This window comes from Pinus tabuliformis, chromosome 2_2 (genome assembly GCF_031772625.1).
Source record: "Pinus tabuliformis cultivar Carrire ecotype Pingquan chromosome 2_2, CPIR1, whole genome shotgun sequence".
In the NCBI taxonomy this organism is placed as follows: Eukaryota; Viridiplantae; Streptophyta; class Pinopsida; order Pinales; family Pinaceae; genus Pinus; species Pinus tabuliformis.
In genome coordinates, this window is record NC_142300.1 from 938,670,920 (window position 1) to 938,692,624 (window position 21,705).

The following is a 21,705-nucleotide window of genomic DNA, read 5'->3' on the forward strand; positions in this document are numbered from 1 at the left end:
CATGAATGGAGCCCCATCTTGATGTACAATGTTCTCCATCCTCCACAATTCACAAGAATTTGTTATAAATGTCCATTAACTAAGATTCCATTGCTCTCGAGGAGGAATATTTTACCAGAACATCAGCTGTGAATATTGATGGTGACTACAAAACAATAGGATGAGGAACTTAGAAAGAAGAAGAATTGAGGCAATGGCCTCTTTTCCAGTAATGATTATTAGACAAGGTTATTAACCCTACAAAATGACGATTTTCCAACTCCATAAATAAAGCATTTTCATCATTACATCAACTCAACTCTCTCAGTCTCTTTATCAATGTCTCAAGTGATTTTTTCTTTGCATTTTGCTTCAAAGTTCACATACCAAAGGTTCCAAAGAGTCTATCAAATGAATCTCTGTATTTCTCAGAAATCATGACCACCTTTCTGTAATCCAAAGAACTATAATGGTTCTCCCTTATAACAGGATTCATGAAATTCTCTGGATGGTTGTTTAATAAAAGACTAACCCACTGCCTTGCCTCTAACAAAGACTTTTTTGGATTTGTTGCACCTTCAAGCTCATCCAAGCCACTGTCATGAAATTGAGTATCTGCAAAAGATTCTAGCAGTTTCAGATCAACCTCAATTCCCATAACAACATTTGTATTGAACCGCTTAATTCATGTAGCTTAATTACCGGCTATAATAGCCATTGGAGTTAGTATGAACTTATATGTAAACTCGACATGGTGATTTTTGTAAATTTAGGTTAAAATCATTTTTTATTTTAAAGAAAACTTAAAGCTATCTTGATTGAATGAGAGGTTTTCAAATTTAAATTTAGAAGAAACAAGTTAACACTCTGAGACACAGAGATATCTGGCATGCTTAAAAAACTAAGCAAAAGGAAGAGGGCATTTAACTCAAATTTAGAAGATAGGTTAATCTTTAGACGCAGAGACATCCAACGCGAGTAAAATTTTAAGCAACCTATGTTTCCATAGATTTATTTAAAAGAAAGAAAAATAATTTCAAAAGACTATAGCAGAAGAAGAATTTAAGGTTTGTAGTCACTAGTGTTTGATAGTGATCTTTCATCTTGGTTTCATGTTTTTGTGAAATTGTGGGATTTCTTCTTGCAATTGTTTTGATATTATGCTGATGCTATTAGCTATAGTTTTCCTTTTCTTTTTTAATTTAATTGTATCTGTTAGTAGAACCACGGGGTTTTGTAGTGGTGACCTTCACACAAGGAGTTTCTTAACAGTGCAACCTATTGATGACTGTTCTATGCCTCGTGGGCAGTTTTCCTTGATTATGTTACTAGTAATTGCAGCTTCATTTTTTTCATTTAAATATTTTCCTGTCATGTTGCTCCTGATTATGGCTTCGTATAAAATTTCTGTAGTCTTCAATATTTCTTATATGACCTACCTTCATGCCTTAACTCCTTGTTTCCCTATCTAATTCATCTTACATTAACGTGATTGAAATATTTTGTGGATGTCTTATATGCCTATTGCTCTCTGTTTCATATGGAAGTGGGCATGTATTTTTTAGATGTAATTGGCTTCATTGAACTCATTTGACCTGACGCTAAACCTTTCAGCAATCCTTTCTTTTTTTATGGGGTTGTCACATTGTGCGGAACTATAGCTTCCACAAACTCTGCTATTAGAGTTTATGCTAGATCCTTTCTATTTCATCACAATTACGTTGTGCCTATTATTGGGTTCTTGTTCATAACTGAGTTGTATGTATTTATTGGAGAGTTAAAATTAAGAGAGGAGATAGGGGAAAGGATTCATCATTCAATTGACTTTACTCTATATTTAATATATTTGCTTTTGTCAGTATTGTTGTCATATTATTAGAATTTACAACTGAGAACAATGTAACTTTTTAATTGGTCTTATTATTTCACTGCTCAGAAATATAGGCTATATCTGAAAAGGTTAAGTGGAGTGGCACAACAGCCAAGTGGAATGAACTCTTCTTTTGGGGGAACTATAGAAGCAGGTGTTGGACCTATGGGTTTACTTGGAAGGCTGGATCTTCAAAGGCTTGCGGCATCAGGTCAAAAATCACGTCAAGCACTGGTGACATTACCCGCTGAACTTCTTGGACAAGTGAATCCAAACAATGCGTTGGGCCTGCCAAACGTTGATCGGACACTGCTTTTACAAGCAGCATTTCATGGTGTAAACTCTAATCCTTTAAATAGAGGCAAATTTGGGCAACCATTGATGAACAGTCAGGGAAATTTACTTCAGGGACTCCCGACAAGCATAGAGCTGAAGCAATTTTGCCACCCACAACAACATATTCCTTCCTTAGGAAATTTGGGTTTACCGACCAATGATACATTTGCAGGATTTTATATGCTGCAACAGCAACACAATACAGGTGCAGAAGTTGGCAGTGTGGATTGTGGGAAATTATGGGAAATTATGGGGCTCCCAATCTATATACAATATCTTTCTTTTTTCTTCTTCCATGGTCAAGTTATGTTTTATAAAGTTTTTAAAAAAATAATTCTATAAAATTTCCGAAAAAAAATAAAAGTGGTTTTTGCATAATGGTAGTCTAATTGTTATGAGTTTTGGATGAACTTTTTATGGAATTTATACAATTTTACAAGTTTTTTTTCACATTGAATGTATTTATATATTTAAAAACATATTTTAAATAATATAAAAAAAATATAAGTTAAAAAAAAATCACTAAATTTGAAAAAAATAAAAAGTGGAATAATTAGGTAACATTTAGAAGGTGTTAAATGTATTTTTCTTTCTAAATATGTTTTAATAATTTGTATTGTTTTTATTTTCTTAATCTTCAACTCAATAAAATGTGGACTTAATAACTAGAATGTGGATTTAATAAAAATTTATAATTAGAATGTGGACTTAATCACTATTTATAATTAGAATGTAGTAGACATAACAATTTATATATTTAATAATAATAATAATGGGGATTTTTTTTTTTATGTGTTTAAAAATAATTTCTAAGGGATTTAATTTACCAAGCAGAGGAATAAAGGTTTGCACCTTAATAGATTTATTCCTCTCAACTCTTGATAGGTCTGAAGTTAGATGGGTCTATGTTTGGTAGATCTGAGGTTAGACGGATCTATGTTGGTTTTGAGCAACACACATTCTTTTTACACACATATTAAATATTTTTGGTATTAATATTTTTTCTTCCTTGCATATATTTAATTATTTTTATTATTAATATTCTTTTATATACCAAATTCAAATTAATCATGAGTTCCCTTATACCTTGAATTAGAAAGAATTTATTAATGGAATAAGAATTCTCTCACTTTTTCTCTCTCTATATATTTGATGTTAAAATCTTTTACTCAACATGCATCTTCAAATATTTGATGTATAACCTATATTAAACTTTTCTTTATTATTATTATTATTATTTTTATATCTTATATATCAATTCCATCTTAAAAATGAAATAAATGACACATTTAAAGAAAATATAAGAAATTTTTAAATTTAAATTACTTTATTTTATTTTATATATACATTAAAATATTGTTATTAACAATATTATTCTTAAGTTTGATTATTAATGCATGTTTCTTTTGTCAACATATATTCCTCATGAATAATTATTGGTATATATTCAAGAGAGACAGAGACAACAAGCTAGACTTTGTTACCTTATGGAAAAGATGTAAACACTCATGGTAGACCCTGGAAGGGAAAAGAACTAATAGGTTCTTTGAAGAAGAGGTGAGTCCTACCAAGTTCTTTGAAGAAGAGGTGAGTCCTACCAAATTGTGCAGAGACTTGTGTATGGTTTTAGTAAATTGGGAAAACCTAAAACATGTTTTAGTAAGAAAGAAAAATAATTTCAAAAGACTATAGCAGAAGAAGAATTTAAGGTTTGTAGTCACTAGTGTTTGATAGTGATCTTTCATCTTAGTTTCATGTTTTTGTGAAATTGTGGGATTTCTTCTTGCAATTGTTTTGATATTATGCTGATGCTATTAGCTATAGTTTTCCTTTTCTTTTTTAATTGTTTTTTTTTTTTTTTTTTAATTTAATTGTATATGTTAGCAAAACCACGGGGTTTTGTAGTGGTGACCTTCACACAAGGAGTTTCTTAACAGTGCAACTTATTGATGACTGTTCTATGCCTCGTGGGCAGTTTTCCTTGATTATGTTACTAGTAATTGCAGCTTCATTTTTTTCATTTAAATATTTTCCTGTCATGTTGCTCCTGATTATGGATTCGTATAAAATTTATGTAGTCTTCAATATTTCTTATATGACCTACCTTCATGCCTGTCAAAAGCTTTTCGATTTGGTACTCTTTTGTTCAGGAAATGAATAGCAAAATACTACAAACAATCAAACAGATATGATCCCCAGCGGAGTCGCCAGTTTGTTGTAGGGAAAAGTATCCGATTCGGATGACCCTATCCCACTCTAAGGGTGATAGTACCTCAGCAACAACTGTAAAGAAAACTACTTAAGGTTTACTTATTTACGAAAGCAAGAGAGAATGAGGAAATGCACTAACCGTTGCCTTGCGCTTAATGTCGAATCCAAATTCTTCTCTTCGTTGCTTGCTCCCAGCTCCTTACTCTTTTGCTGGCCCAGCTACAATGAGATCCTGCAAAATAACAAAGAAGGAAACTACAAGAAGCATGCAATCATAACTGATTCACGGATTAGCATAAATCAAATATACAATTATCACAATACATTATTGAAACAAGTGCATATAGAAGAACCTCAATAGCTTTTATTAATGAAGAAGTAAAGTTCTGAGAAGGTTACAACCATTGAAGGCCCCAATCCAGCAACACCTCCCAGCAGAAAGAATTTCTCCTCTTCACCTCCTTCAAGCAATCACCCAATAGTTCAATAGTGAAACCAACAGCATATCATTACTTTGCACAAAATTCCAGCCTCTTGAGCTCATAGGAGAGAGCTCAATATATAGATGAATTGAGAAAGGATGAGTCAGCTTGCAACTGATGTGTAGCTGCCTTGTGTCCTCTCTCTCTTCAGTTGATCTTCAGTTCTTGAGTCCACTTGGAGAACCTTGCTTCCACTTGGAGAAACAGAGCCTCTGACTCATCACAAGGTGAAATCCCTGATCCAAGTGTCATTTTTGGAAGATTCCAGAGCAATGACTCAGTGTGCCACTTGTCCCATCTCGCTCAGCGCAGGTGGCCTTTGTTCCACTTGCTTTGCAATGCAGGTACACCATGGAGGAGTTGAGTTTCAGCGCAGAAGCCTAGTGGAGCACCTGCTTTGATTTCAGGATTGCTTGTTTTTGAGTGTTTTCAGGTGGAGAACTGATCTGAGAGCTGTTGGTTTGCTGACCTTGTTCCTCTAGGGGTAGGAACATCATGTTTAGGGACTTTGGATCCCTTGGATTATTGACAATTCATGCTTGATGCTGCAAGGCACAAAATTGTCTATAACAAAAGGCCTCACAACCAAAAGGCTTTAAAATAGAGTAGTTTACCTTTTTACCTGTCCATGCTTCCTCTGGAACACCACCATCTAAGGAACTTGAAGGCCCTCTGTTTATTATATAAACAGCAGTATCTACAGCATCTGCCCAAAACTGTAAAGGCAATCCTGCATGCAATCTCATGCACCTTGCACGCTCCATGATTGTTCTGTTCATCCTGTCTGACACACCATTTTCTTATGGTGTTCTTGGAACTGTTTTCTCTCTGTGAATTCCATGCTCTGAACAGTACCTATCAAACTCTTTGCTGCAATATTCACCTCCATTATTTTACCTAAGACACTTCAATTTCTTTCATGTCTCAATCTCAACCAAAGCTTTCCATTTCTTGAAAGTATCAAATAACATCAGATTTATTCTTAATACAATAAATCCAAGTTTTTCTAGTTGCATCATCAATAAAAGTAACATAATAACGAGAGCCACCGAGAGATGATACCTGAGCAGGTCCCCATACATTTGTATGCACAATCTCTAATTTTTCATTCTTCTTTTCTTTCCTAACTTTGAGAAATTTGACTCTCTTCTGTTTTCCATAAATGCAATTCTCACAGAAGTCCAAATCAACATTCTTCAAACCTGGCAACAAATTCCTTGAGTGAAGAATCTTCATTCCCTTTTCACTCATGTGTCCGAGCCTATGATGCCATAATGCTGCATCTGCTCCTTTAGAAGTTAAAGCATTAACAGAGTTAGAAATACCATTGCATAAATACAATGTACCAACCTTTTCGCCTTTTGCTATTACCAGGGCTCCTTTGGTGACCTTCCAAGCTTTATCTGTGAAATTTGTCACACAACCTTCACCACCTAACTGCCCTATTGAAATCAGATTTTTCTTTAGATCTGGAACATGCCTTACCTCCTTTAATAGCCATTGGTTTCCATTCTGCTGTTTTACAATAACCTTACCCATTCCAACGATTTTACAGAGTTTATCATCACCCAGACGAACTTGTCCAAAATATCCTTGAACATAGTCATGAAAGTATTTCTTATCAGGTGTGGCATGGAATGAAGCCCCTGAATCTACCACCCAGGAATCAATAATATTTTCGAAAGAAAGAATCAAAGCATATTGTAACACCTCACCTGTCACATTTGCTTCATGATTATTTTCTTGCTGTGCATCTCCTTCTTTTCCCTTCTGAGATCTACAGTCTTTCTTTAGGTGTCCTTTCTTTCCACATTTCGAGCACACTATCCCCGATCTGGACTTGGATCTGCCTTTCCTTGATTTACTGTGATATCCTGAGCTCTTTCCTCTTTCCATTTTTCTTCCTCTAGACTCTGCAGTCAAAGCATTTCCCGATGTCTCACCAGAGCTTTTCCGTCGCATTTCCTCGCTAAGGATAGCACCGACAACATCATCAAACTTTAAAGTACTAGATCCAGAAACGGAGTTAATAATGGCCATTACCAAACCATTCCAACTTTCTGGTAATGAGCACAAGAATAACAGAGCTCTAACTTCATCATCAAATTTTACCCCTACATAACTTAATTGACTTGTAACTGTATTAAAATCATTTAAATGGTTTGCAACAAATCCACCTTCTGACATATTCATATTAAATAACCGTTTCATAAGAAATACCTTGTTTGAGGCCGAGGGTTTTTCATATAGTTTCGACAACGTTTGCATCAAACCCTTTGTCATGGTTTCCTTCGAAATGTTGAAGGCGACTGACACAGCAATGCACAACCGTATTGTTCTGAGTGCCTTTCTATCGAGAAGGTTCCATTCTTTGTCTTTCATACCCGTTGACATCTTTGTTTTTCCGCCCAATGGTAGGTATAGATCTTTCTGATATAGATAATCTTCCATCTGCATCTTCCACAGCGAGAAGTTTTGGATGTTAAATTTCTCTACCATAAACTTACCATCTTCCGCCATTACTCCCACTCGAACCAGGAACCCTTCTTTCCTACGATTTTATCAGCCAAATAGACCTTCGGCTTTGATACCAGTTGTTAGAAAATTATATATTACGGAGCAATGGAACACATAAAATATTGCAGAAATATAAACACAGAAAACGCACAAAACAAGACAGACACAGATATATGTGGTTCACCCAGTTTGGGCTACGTCCACCCCGAATAGCCAGTCCTTCCTTTCTATTATCCAGCAAAAATGAAGAGACACAACCTACAACAAATCCGCTGTAATATCCTCTGTTTTCTCTCACAATCTCACCTCTCTGTTTCTCGCTCACATAATACACATCTATTTCACAACCTCAAATACAATACCCTCATACAAAGAGAGGGGTTGCCTTCTAGGGAAAAAAACCCTAAACTAAACATAAGTTCTACCATCAGATCATCTGCCTAATGAACGGCCTAGATTGACTAGAAATTACTATACTTTTACAAGGCAATTTACATTTGTTTTTAGCTTCGGGGGCGCTGCCCCCGAGCCCCCCCGGACCCCTGCGGGGGGCACAAGTCGCCCCCACAGATCGGCCCCTCCCGGACCCCTGCGAGGGGGACAAGTCACCCCCACACCCCCCTTGCGTGGAGGGGTGTACAAGACTTCCTGGGGTATACATCCGACTGAAACAAAGACCTTTGAACAATCATGCTCCACACAAAACAATTCTAAATGTAAAAGAGAATGAACTAAGGAGAATAGAATGGCATAGAAGAATAGTGAAGTGGAGTAAGAGTTTGAGTAGCTAACTATGTCTTGGGTTGTACAGTAGGAAAAGGCTCTGTAGCTGAGTGCACAAAGGCCTATTAGTCCATAGTTGAGTGTGGGTACCCTTGCAGTTGAGTATGTAGGGTGGAGTCGAGTCTGTAACTAAAGAAGAGAATAATATAGAGAAGTTTTATCCAAATTTTGTGTATCTGTTCTTGAGTTATTACATGTTTGGTATCAATTGAAAATATACTGTTTATTTACTACATGCACTTTTATGAATGGTTTATATTATTACAGTATAACTTAAAACTCGCAATTGAGCTAAAATAATAAACTAACAGTGGGAAACTCGCAAGACTTGGGTAAGAACAACATTTGGGCCTCGAATAGGACTGCGCGAAGGCAACCCCTCAAACTGCAAGGTACGGGTAAGTGCGCGTAGTGATGTGCGTTCAGGGTTGAACCGTGGACCACTTGAACTCATCAGACATCCCTAGGGTGCGAAAACCTAGTTCTAGCACCCCCCCCCCATACTACTTTGGGTGAGACCTCAGTCTGCGTTCCACAAACTGTTGCCAAAAGGGCTAGTAGTATCGGTATTTGTTTGGCTAAATCACCTCTAAACCTGGATCAAGCCCCAAAAATCCAAAATAAGGTCATCCTAAAAATTTCCTATTTAATGTCCTTGGACCTGCAGTAGTCTCGATACTTGTTGTTGAATGCTTGCTACGTCTAAACCGAGGTTGTGATTTCTTCCCCAAGTAAATCCATGAACCACCGCAGAGGTGCATCCTTGGGAGTGGATGGGAATAGTTTCAACTTCTTCTCATCATTGGTGTAATCATAAGTTTTTCATATGACAACAAACTCAAATAATAAAGTGTTTGGATCTTCTAAGGTCAAGCCATGGAAATGAGGAAGAGAAGAGGGGATTATGTTTTTCATATTGGTATCCCCATTAGTTTCTTTGATGGGAAAGGCACCCTCAATTCTTTCTCTATCTCCTCTGCCATTTGTATTTTCAGCCATTAGGTCAGTTGGAATGGATTCTCCTTCTTCTTCTCCCCCTGTAGGCTCTTCAAATATCTCTGGTTGTTCACTTGAGGGGTCCTCCAATTCATAGCCACCAAAGATGAGGGAAGGTTGTCTGTTTGAAGTGGTGGGGGTATTTGGTAGAAATTTTCCTAAGTTATCCCTATTCTTACGAGGCATGAAAGAAGTGTTTTTATTTGTTTTGTGTTTTTTTTCAAGCTTTGAGACTAATTTCATAATTGGAATCACAAATTGAATGGAAACTAGCTAACCGAATAAAAACTAACTACTTGAATGAAATCTCACTCGTAGAGTGGAAGAGAAAGCAAACTAATTTAAAAGTACTTTTGCATAAATGAAGTTAATAGAAAAATGTCAGAGGTAAGAAATGGAAGAAAAAATCAGAAATCACATCTTACTCAGACACCTCCCCAGCAACGGTGCCAAAAAGTGATGAGCACCAGTATTGGAGCAAGAATTCCACAACTCCTGGGGCTACCAACTTTACTTTATCAACCTGGGGTTCATACAAACTTGGAGGTGATAGTGCTATATACAAAAGTAGACGTGATGGGTCCTCTCTCTGTCACTTCTAATCTGGTGATAGACCACTTATGGCTTTTCAAACTAGATTTCTATTGATTCAGAAGAAGCTTGATTACCAATGAGGAAAAAGAAATGGAAATTTGCACTAAACGAAATCTTGTCTACTGTAGTAAGGAAAAGACTGAGATCAAATGCTAAACACACCTTTAATCTAACTAACTGTGTTAATTTTAGGTATGTTCTATGCTAGAGAAATTTATTTAATTTCTTTTCCATATTAGCAGTCACATCATTAAATAAACTATAGATAGAACATAAATAGAAATCGTAGAAGACATGCCAAGACAAGAGGACACAAGATGTGGTGCGAGCCAGGGACAAACCCCACAATGTGTGGGGAAACCCTTTGATCAAATCTTCTTTTATCTTCAAAATTCAGTAGAGAAAGAGAGAGAGAGAGAGAGAGAGAGAGAGAGAGAGAGAGAGAGAGAGATAGTACATTTACAACAGAAGTCAACACTTTAACTTGTCTAGATCTAAGTATAGATCATCTTCTATAATGATGAGATCAGTCGAAGACATTCTACTTCAACTGATACCTATCATCGTGTTGCATCTAGTCCTCTAGTTGCATCACTGCATACTGCACCATGCTGCGCTAATCATGATTATCATCATGCTGCCCATGTCCATGATCTTATCCATCATAATGGTGCTCAAAATAATGTGCATCATCATCATGTTGCTGCCCCTGCTAATGTATCATTGTACTACCCATGCACATGATCTCATAGTGCTACCCACCAAGTTGTTGCCTCTGCCTTCTCGTTGCTTCATCATGCTACAACAATTTGCCTCTATTGATATCAGCCTTAGCTACTTGCTATGGCTTGCAGCCTAGCAAAGCATCTAGGCTATAGTTCCACGCAGTCCCATCTTAAACAATCCTTCTATTTTCATGTTGTCGCCTGCAGCAATACTTGAGACATTATATAGCATATAGAGGTAGCGTATGTTTTATTTAGGACTGCGTATGAATAGTAGCTCTTAGTATTTTTTCATAACAACATTACTATGTCATTCTAGACCAACGTATATATATGTCTTCATACACAGCGTATAATTACTTATTGACCAACGAGTTCATGTAGCTATGCATTCTATTCATTGTTGCATATATTATATGCATTCTAGACCAGCGTATATATATGTCTTCATACACAGTGTATTACTATCTAGTGTTCCTCATAACCATGTTGGACTGTAGTTATGACTGAAGCAGATTAGGGCTATGTGGTAAGGTATGACAACGTGTATTCATCCACACTTTTTTCTTTCCTTTACATGGTATATTACATGACTGCATTCCAAGATATATATATATATATATATATATATATATATATATATATATATATATATATATATATATATATATATATCTTATGTTATGACTGTGTGGCATATTATACAACTGTGTTTCAATATATATATTTCATTATGACTGCGACTAGGTCTTCCAAGAATAGTGTATTACATTTCTTCATGAACGTATTTATTAGTTGTGTCTCCATGTGTTGCATATTTGTGTTGCGTATATTTCTCCTTGTGTTGTGTATTTGTGCTGCGTATTTGTGTTGCGTATATTAGTCCCTTTAGGGATTCATATAGAAGCTCCCTTTCACTACGTTGAGGGCTTGACTCTACAATGTTGAAACTTCTTCCATTAGCTGCATTTATGCATCTCCATGATCAGCATGATAGGTCTTCATGACTGCGTTGGTAGGGCATCATCATAAGGCCAACGTATTACTCTTGGTGTCTCCCTCCTTCTCCAAAAACCCAAGACATGGAGAGGAGGAGATCACTCAAGAATTGTGTACCAATGACATCAAATCCTCTTTTATTTATACCAAAAACGCATAGGTTGAATAGACATGACATTTGGGCTTCTTGAGCCTACGTAAGAGCTAGTCAGCTTGATGATAATTACATAATCGAAATAAACTCATATCTCCATAAATACTTATTAGAATCATATGATCTTTGGATCAATCCTACACCTCTCGATGAGAGGGATCCAATAAAAATATCAGCTGCCATAAATAAGTTGACCCACATGGAGTTTGGCCCTAGTTTCCAATTTAACACTCCCCCTCAACTAGGGAGAACTCCATCCATTGATCCATAAGTCTGACTGTACTATCTCTGCCATCAGTGCCCTGCACTGTTCTGCCCAGCTCTGCTCTACTCTGCTCTACTTTGTTGGCTCTGCTCTATTCTACTAAGCTCTATTGGCTCTGCTAAGCTTTGCTGGCTCCGCTCTGTTCTACTCAACTCTGCTAGCTCTGCTCTGCTCATCTCAGCTCTACTGGCTCTGCTTAGCTCTACTAGCTCTACTCAGCTCAACTTAGCTCTACTAAACTATGAAGAAGAAGAATTGATAGAGAATGTCTCATACCATTCTCCACTGACCCGAAGTCAGTCTCAGAGTCCGTATCACTGGTCCCAGACCAATCTCGACCGACCTAAAGTCAGCGTCATAGTGAGTACCACTCCTACCAGTAGTCCCAAACTAGTATCGCAGTCTTAGAGAGTGTACCACTGGTCCCGGACCAGTATCACTATCTCAGAGAGTGTACCACTAGTCCTAGACCAGTATCATTGATCCCAGATCAATGGAGGTGTCACACGGAATCTGTCAAGGGTGCGGACACGACTGACCTTCCTAGAAGTCTAAGACATTCTAATGACAAACAAGACAAAAAGGAGTGATCTTTCTCTAAATACACCTTTTACAACATGAAAACTACAAGTGTTTAGGCTTACCTTATTCCAAAACGCTGTTGTTGAAGTCCGTTCTTGACGATCCGGATGAGCTCCTCCTTCAAGTCAATTCCTGCAACCACAAACAATCAAACAATTACCAAGCACTTGCATTTCATATAATAAAACATATATCCAACATGCAGACCAAGGAACACATGAAATAACTCATTAACACAAGCTATTGAGAAAAATAAACCAGTTTGTATTAATAACGAAACAAAGAAACTCTTACAACCTGGCCTTGGTGTTGTGCAAGTTCCTCCCAGGGTCCATCAAGGGTTTTCCTCTACTTTGACAAAGCTCACCCTCTCCCAAGTAGAATCAAGTGAAGACAATCTCTCCTCACAAAGGCTCTAATGGAAGACCTAAATCCTGCAGCATTTACCCAAAGAAAATGTATAGCTCCAACCTCCTCTCCTTCTGGCTCAATGCCTTTATTTATAGTGCTGTAAAGAGGTTATTCAGGTCCACTATCAATGGGATCATCCCCCTCTATGGGTGGGATAGCTCCCTTATTGATGGGATAAGTTCCCCCTTAATAGAGATACATGAACCAACTGGAGGCGCATCCATTTCATCAAACCGACCTCTAGAATGTTCTAGAAGTAACCACAAGTAACTTTTTCAAGATAAAACTCGCGCATTTTGCCTTTTACAGAGGGACGCACCTGTCCCTTTACATACAGAGCGTCCATGGACGCAGCTTTTGTGAACAAGGTCAGCGTCCCCGCCGGTAAGGCTAGAGAGAACCTGCGACCCCAGAGATAAACATAATTTTTACAAGACTTTCTCTCTTCTTTGAGTTTGAGATGGATAACAGAGGCATGAGACTTGCCTAAGAGGGTAGCATGACTGTTGATTTGAGCCATACTAACTGTAAGTAGTCAAGGTGACATTTTTTAGTGTAACAGATTGCCCCCTAAAGTGCGAAGCCTGGAATAGAATAGGGTTTTGTAATTCTAGGAAGGGTGAAGCGCTTTATCATTTCAAGGATTTCCTTGTGGATGGCCTGGTTGGAACCTGCAATTTTCAACACAAAATACATGGATAAGATTATATCATCACTGAGGTAGGCATTCCCATACTCAGATTCAAAACTTTAACTAATGGACTAACTATTCTGATACAGGAATGATCTTGCAGTACATCATTTTTATAGACTTTTGTAGACACAGTATGGACGCAGCCATCTGTTTATGATTAGTCTACATAGATAATGAATACAAAACTCCTCGCAGCCTGGATGGTAGAAACTAGATCCAGGGTCTTCACTTCTACTTCCCGAATTGGTACGATTCTAGCCATGTGATTAAATGATTCGATGTCGAACATGTTAGAAACCACTTGATTACCAGTCAATGATGTAAACTGTTAACAAGCGTGAGAGAAACCACCAGTAATGTCAATGGTTCTCAAAGTACCAAGCACAACCCGTGAAATGTGAATAGATGTTTTGATGTCGAACACTTCACGGAATCCTTTGATCGAAAGTCAATGATGTAAACTGACGTCAAAGGCGAGAAACCTGCCATTGATGCATGCAGACTTCAAGGTACTGTCGATTCCTAAGTCATCTTTCTAGATAATGTGTCGATGTCGATAGAAAGCGACCCGTTGCAGGCAAGCCCGCAACACGAAATCATTGTTCAAGTTGAAGAAATGTTGCTGTAAGGACTGACTCAGGGATGGTCAAATGGATGACAAGTATTTTGCAGATGAAAGTTTTTCTTGCAGACCTCTTGAACACATAACGACACAACAGATGGCTTGGTGACGAATAACTCAAAGTTAATCCCCGGAACCCGGTTAAAGACTTTCAAAGTGATTTGGTCAACTGTGAGGTAAAAGATTTCCCAACCCAGGTGAATGAAAAGTGTCGTGTTCAAGAGCGGTAATAAAGTTTCTTCTGAGACAAAAGGTGACAAATAGGTTCATTCTTCTCTTTTTTCCCCCACCATTTCTGGCAAGTACCTCTTTATTTTTAACAAGCTTGAGGAGGATAACATATGCTTGATTATAAGCTCATCCTTCGGACGAGTCCAACCTAGTTTAAATTCGAACCCTAGGAAGGAGTGGTTCGTTCCTGTTTGTAATTGAACAGGTCCTCTACTGTAAAAGTTTAACGAGCCCAGTATAGGAGAAACTCGGCGTTTTTCATTTTTAGAGAGTCTGAAAAAACTAAAGGAGACTCCACGTTGAACTTTTTCGTATATTTGTGTCCCTCAAGCCCGAAAAAGTATAAAATAATACCTGGGGGAACCGCTTGATCTTGCGACCAAGGAGTACTTTCATAATAGTGTCGTTAACCTGAAAAGTAAAAAGCGATCAAGGACACGTCGTTTTATTTCCTTATCGAGTTCGAAACGACAAAAACCCGGCAATCTTTTCCTGATTTTGCGGTCAGAAAAGAGCTAAAAGGGGACCGTCTTTTAATTCCGTTTTAACGAGTGAAAAAGAAACACTCGGCGATCTTTTCATGTTTTAGGAGTCAGAAAAGGGCTTAAAAGATGACTCTGAAATTTTGTTTGTGAAAAATTACAATTTCCCTCGAAATCCCTTTGTCCTGCACAAAAGCGACACATTACTCATACCTGTTTAAAATAGGCAAAAATACATTCAAAAACATCTTTTCATGGTAAAAAATGAACTAATTCATCCAAAAAACCTATAAAAAGACCTTTTACCATGTCATTTTTACCGTTTCACTGTTGAGGTTGAAAAAAGAGCTTTTGACAAGAAACTTCCCGTGGTCGCTGCGGAAAATCTGACCGTTGGAATCGAACGCCGTCTCATCCAGGTATTTTACACATCCTACTCTGCATTTCTATCCGTTTAGAATCAATTTTTAGGTTTTAGTTTCATTTTTTGGGGGGGTTTTGGTTTTGGAATGCGCCTCTCGGCGGACGCAGGTGCCCTTCGGGTGACCTGCGTCCCCCGACTTTTTCTCATACGGGAAAACGGTCGGAAGACGCAGCCCGCCTTCAGGCCAGCTGCGTCCGGGCGCCCTGTGCTACAAAGCCGGGGTGCGTCCTCCGAGAAACGCGCATTTCAAAACCCCAACTCTCTCAAAAAACCACCAAAAATTCCCAAATTAATTTCTAATGCTATTTTTGATATGCAGGGCATTAATCATGTTAGACTGGAGAGAAAGAGAGCATGTAGAGGAAGATGAAGCTGCAATAAATCATCAACCTTCCCTGGATGCCCTAAGAGCATGCGGATTATACAAATATTGGACCATACCGGGCATGAGGGGCCAGGTAAGATTCTTGGAATGGCTGGTTGAGCGATGGAACGTACAAGAACAATGCTTTTACATAGGAGGGCACCAGCTCGAGATAGAGCCCTCGGATGTATACTTTCTCACTGGCTTGCCAAACAGAGGTGAGCAACTCAGTCTTGCGGGGACTAGGCCGGGTGGCCAATCCCTTGATAGTCTCCGCGAGATTGGTGCACACCTGGGGCTCACCATTCAAAAGGCATAGAGATAAAACACATCACTCTGCCGGAACTCAAAGTCATAGCGTTCACGGTTACCAGAATTTGCGGCGCGGCCGCTTTACACATTGCTTCCGGATCCCAAATGCGGATGGCAATTGACTGTTACCAAGGCACCATTTTCAACTGGTGTGAAGCTGTGTCGGCTCATATGAAGAGCCAACTGACCAAGGCAAAGAACGGACGACTAAAGACTTTTGGATATGGGCCTATAGTCGTGAGCTTTGCCTTGGAGAGAATTCCAATGCTGATCCCTCAGCAACTCACTGTTGATATCTTGGGTCCCCAGCAGCCAAAGCTGATACGATGGGTTGCGGTGATGGCCCGGCATCCTGACGAGGGCGCGACAGTAGTTCGATTCTCAGATAGTTATTTTGACTGGTTAGAGGGCCAGCTTTTTGTGATACAGGACTTTCCGTATGCCGGAATGGATTTCAGAGGTGATCCGGACATGGTTCTTCCACAGGGAGAACAATGGGACGACAGAGGTACTTTTTATTTTCACAAGTTTTCTAGTTATGTATTTTTTGTATTTTTTATATATATCGTCTCAAAACTAATAGTAAATCTTTCAAAATGCAGATGTTGGTCCACAGCGTCCAGCCAACCTCCGGCCTTATGATAGACTACATCCAGCTGCACCGGTACCGGCCCCACAGGATGCGACAGCAGAAGTACTAGCTGAGTTGGAGCATGATCTAGAGCGTCTCACGGCAGATATACCTGAGACTACTATGGACGACATTCCTATCAGGCTTCAGCGCTTCGTAGTCGCGGTCCCTGGACCGTTTAGGAGATTTTTGCGTAAGGTAGCCCGCGCAGTGGTGTCGTACAGAGAGCACCACCAGTGATTGACTAGTCACTTTTGTAGTCACATGTGACATTTTGACTTTTTGTACTATCATTTTGCCGATCATAAGGTGTTTTAAACCTATGATCGAAGACGATGTATATATTTTTTGACACACTTCTATCTATATATATCACTATTACCGGCTTATCTTGTTTAACATATGTGATGAAATGTTTTTAAATTTACTTGCATGATTATCGTAAATGTCTGTCCAACATTCGAGAAGCAATTGCATCTGCTAATGTATTCAAAGACCTTGGAATATGTTGATATTCAATGTAATCAAATTCACGTTCCAAGAGACGCACTCTCAAAAACAACCTTAATAACACAGGATTTCTAATGGCATAAACTCTATTAAGCTGTAATACAACAAGTTCAGAATCTAACCTCACTATCAAACGTCGAATTCCAAATGAAATAGATTCGGATAATAATTCAACCACTGCACTGTATTCTGCAATGTTATTCGTTGTTTGACCGAGGCTTACCCCATGCATAGAAACTAACTCGTCAGAGGGCGAATAGATAACCCAAGCTGCGGAAGAGATATTCCGTGTACTACGACAAGCACCATCAGCAAATCCAATGTATGTTTGGAGAGGCGTCGACATCTACAATATCAAGAGTAAAACCAAGATAAGCCAAAATAATGACGAAAAACCACACTTGCTAAGCTAAGCACACTGACTAAACTAACACACTTGCTAGCTAGAAAGAAAATCTAACCTATCTAAAAATTTCTCCATACCCATCATTTTAAGCATAATACCTCTTTAGGTAAAGTCCATTTCTGGGTTTACCCAAAGAGTCCCCATCAAAATCAACTAACTCATAAGCCCCTTTTGCTAGCTTTCGCTTTACAATGTAGGGCCCATGCCACATGGGAACGAATTTTCCGGCACCTAGCTTATCGTTAGCTTGATCATATAATAGTACTAGGTCTCCTTCCGAAAAACTTCGAGGGGTTACATTTTTATCGTACTGAGCTTTCATTCGTTTCGCGTGAGTCTCGATAGCTAAAGTAGCGTCACGTCGAGTCTCATCTAATTTAGCCAAGTATAATAACCGTTTCTCCTCTTCGGAAGTAGCTGGAAGTAATTCGACAGCCATTTGAAGTGATGGGATTTCGCATTCAATAGGTAACACAGCTTCTAAGCCATAAACTAGCTGGAAAGGGGTGAAACCTGTTGAATTTTTCACTGAAGTTCGATATGCCCATAGCGCCGAAAATAACATGTTATGCCAATTCGTTCGATGGATACCAATGATCCGTCGAATCATGATGACTAGAACTTTGTTGATTGACTCAACCAAACCGTTGGCTTGCGGATAATAAGGAGTAGAGCTATCGTGGCGCAAACCAAGCTGGCTTGTAAGCTCAGTCATCATGACGTTTCGAAAATGGCTCCCATGGTCAGTAATGATTGCTTGTGGGACACCAAACCTAGTTATGATATGATTGAATACGAAAACTGCAGCTGTCTTGCCGCTTGCGTCGAATGTAGGCATCGCCTCGGCCCATTTTGTAAAATAATCAACCGCGAGGATGATATACGCATGCCCCCCGGCCGAGTGAGGGTTACAAGTAATAAAGTCAATGCCCCATTTGGCGAATGGACCAGCGGCAATTATAGGGTGGAGAGGAGCAGGTGGAGCGCGCATCTTTCGATCAAACACTTGACAGTTGTGGCATGTTCTGACAGCAAGGATACAATCTTTAAACATAGACGGCCAGAAATAGCCAGCGCGCAACACCTTCTGAGCTGTGGCATACCCAGACATATGACCGCCACATGCTCCAGAGTGACAATCATTCAAAACTCTCTCAGCCTCTTCGTGAGTTAAACAACGTCGAAAAACTAAGTCTGCCCCCCGGCGATAAAGTGTATCTCCAATAATTCTGTATTGCTGGGATCGAAACCGAATTTTTCGACGGTCTTCCTTGGAAGCTTCAGGCCGAAAGGTTTGGGTTTGGAGATAGATGATTATATCCCCATACCACGGATCTAAAGTGCTAATAAGAAACAAAGATTCGTCCACAATGGACTCCTCTGCCACAGTCTCTGTGTCAGCACTCGGGAAATCACACATCAATTCCGCAAAAACTAAAGATTTCTTAGACTTGGACTTCTCGAACTCCAAGTCGAACTCTTGCAGGATAACAATCCATTTAGAGTACTTGCCCCCTAGCAGTTGTTTTGTCAAAATATAAATCATAGGGTTGCAATCCGAAATAACTGTAGTCTTGCGGAGAAGAATGTAGTGACGAAAACGCTGGACAGCTTGAACGGCTGCCAGGGCCAATTTCTCCACATGCGAATATTTTAACTCAGTGGGATTTAAGGTTCTACTAAGATAATATATCACATGCTCTGCTTTGAATTCATCTTCTTGAACTAACACCATTCCAATGGTGGAATGCGAAGCTGCGAGGTATAAGAAGTAGTCCTGGTTGTAGTTGGGAGGATGCAATAACGGTGCATGGGTCAACGCGTGTTTTAGTGCATCAAAAGATTGTTGGGCAATCTCGTCCCAAAAGAATTGTGCGTTCTGTTTCAACAACCGTGTAAAACCTTTAGTGACCTCGGCGTAGTTTGGGATGAATCGGCGTAAAAAGTTCGCTTTCCCTTGCAAACTTTGGAGTTGGCGCAAACTCGAAGGAGGAGGCAATTTGATGATAGCCTCGACTTTCGAGGGATCGACGCGAATGCCGGTTTTTGAAACAACAAATCCCAGCAATCGACCTGTTTCTATACAGAAAACACACTTGTGGGGATTCAACCGAATTCGATAATGCCTACACCTCATAAAGATTGCTCGTAGGTGGACAAGGTGATCAGCTCGTTGTAAAGAATGAGCAGGCAAATCATCGAGATAGGGTTGCACAATGTGCTTGATGTCATGAAATGCATAAGACATTGCCCGTTGAAAAGTGGCCCCGGCATTCTTAAGTCCAAAAGGTAATTTGCAATAAGCAAATGTCCCCCATGGACAAATGAATGCCGTTTTTGGTTGATCGGCAGGTAGAATATTGATTTGATTATAGCCTGAGAAACCATCCATGAAGGAAAACATCTCACTTCCGGCACAATCATCAATAATTTGATCGATATAAGGCGTAGGATAGTTGTCTTTTGGACAAGCTCGATTGATATCCCTATAGTCGATACAGATTCTTATTGTTCCTTGTTTTTTATTGACGGGAACAATATTCGATACCCAATCCGTTAACGGGATCGGATAAATGAAACCTGCTTTCAACAGCTTTTCGACTTCTGCTTTAATCGCAGCCGCTTTTCGAGGGTGAATCTGACGCAACCGTTGCCGAATGGGTTTAGCATCCGGGTAGGTTTTGATTTCATGAACAACAATGGCAGGATCAATTCCCGGCATTTCCTCGTAAGACCAGGCAAACACGTCGCGGAATTCTTGGAATAGGGCCTTGTAAGTTTGGATTTCTTTTCAGTACATGCGGCACCTATATGAATGTTCTCCTCGATTCCGGGCTTCACTGAAATATCAATGGGAATAGTACGAGAAATATTCCCTAAATTCAGCTCTGAATCAGAATGTTTCGTTGGATCCTGAGCGTCTTTGACATATTCAGCGGTAAAGATAGATGAAAAATCATTTTCAAATGCATCATCCTTAGGTAAAAACGAAGATCTGTGATGGAGATCTTCCCATGGTAGATCATCTACACTTAGGATTTCGCGAAGTTGTTCGTCAGATGACACTTCTTCGGGAAACGTTATCCGTTCTAAGGGTGAGGTGAAAAGTGACTCTTCACTGACCACATTCATTTGGTCGGTTGAATGAAAGTCGGTAAAAGACATAAGAGCTTCATAAGCAATCTCATACGGACTCAACGGCATAACATCACCGAGTGAGTCTAGCTCAGAGTCAGAGGGAACATACCAAGGATCATCATAAATAATGTTTTCTGACGTGATCATATGAATTGTTGCGAACGAAGGGTCTGCATTGAGTGGAGGGAGAGGAAAAGTTCCCAGTAAACCGGAATCCTTAACTAAACCTACACCAATGTCCCTATAAGGGATTGTCGTTTTACCAACATGCTGGATAGTTTCTAAAGAGGTTGGGTCGGATGAAAAGTATGTCAGCTGATCAATAGTCACGATCTTACCGTTATGTGGAAACTTAATGACTCTGAAGACCGATGAAACGACCGCTGTCATAGCATATGACCAACTTCGACCCAAAAGAAGGTTGTAGTCTAGAGGGGCATCAACCACTTCCACATCCAGACTAACGGTTTTACCTTCGACCCCTATAGGCAATTCTTGTAGAATACCAAACGGACGGAACCCACGGCCATCAAAGGCCTTAAGGATGGTGGGGGATTGGTTCAACGAAGGAGAACCAAGCGATCTCCAACATTGAATCGACATAATACACGTAGAAGCTCCCTCATCAATCACAGTCCGATGAATAGGCCTGTTTTTGACTATCACTGGAATTTGGAAAGCCATTTGATGGGGGAGACGCGGTGTACTACTTTCTAGATCAAAGATCATTAGGTTCGGGTCCTGAACATCGACAGCTCCAATAGCCGACAAAAGCAATTTTCGTTGCGCTGGACATGATTGCAGCACTTCGAGTGCCGACATTGCTGAAGGTGAAACAGCTAAGTCTTCAACAATGTTGTAATTCTGGGCTGCTCTCGCATGTGGATTGAAAGCAGACCTTCGAAGTACACCCTTGGCGGGCGGCTTAATCACTAAGTCTGGGTTAGGTTTTTCGATCTGTAGTGGATCGGAACCAGGAGCTGAGGT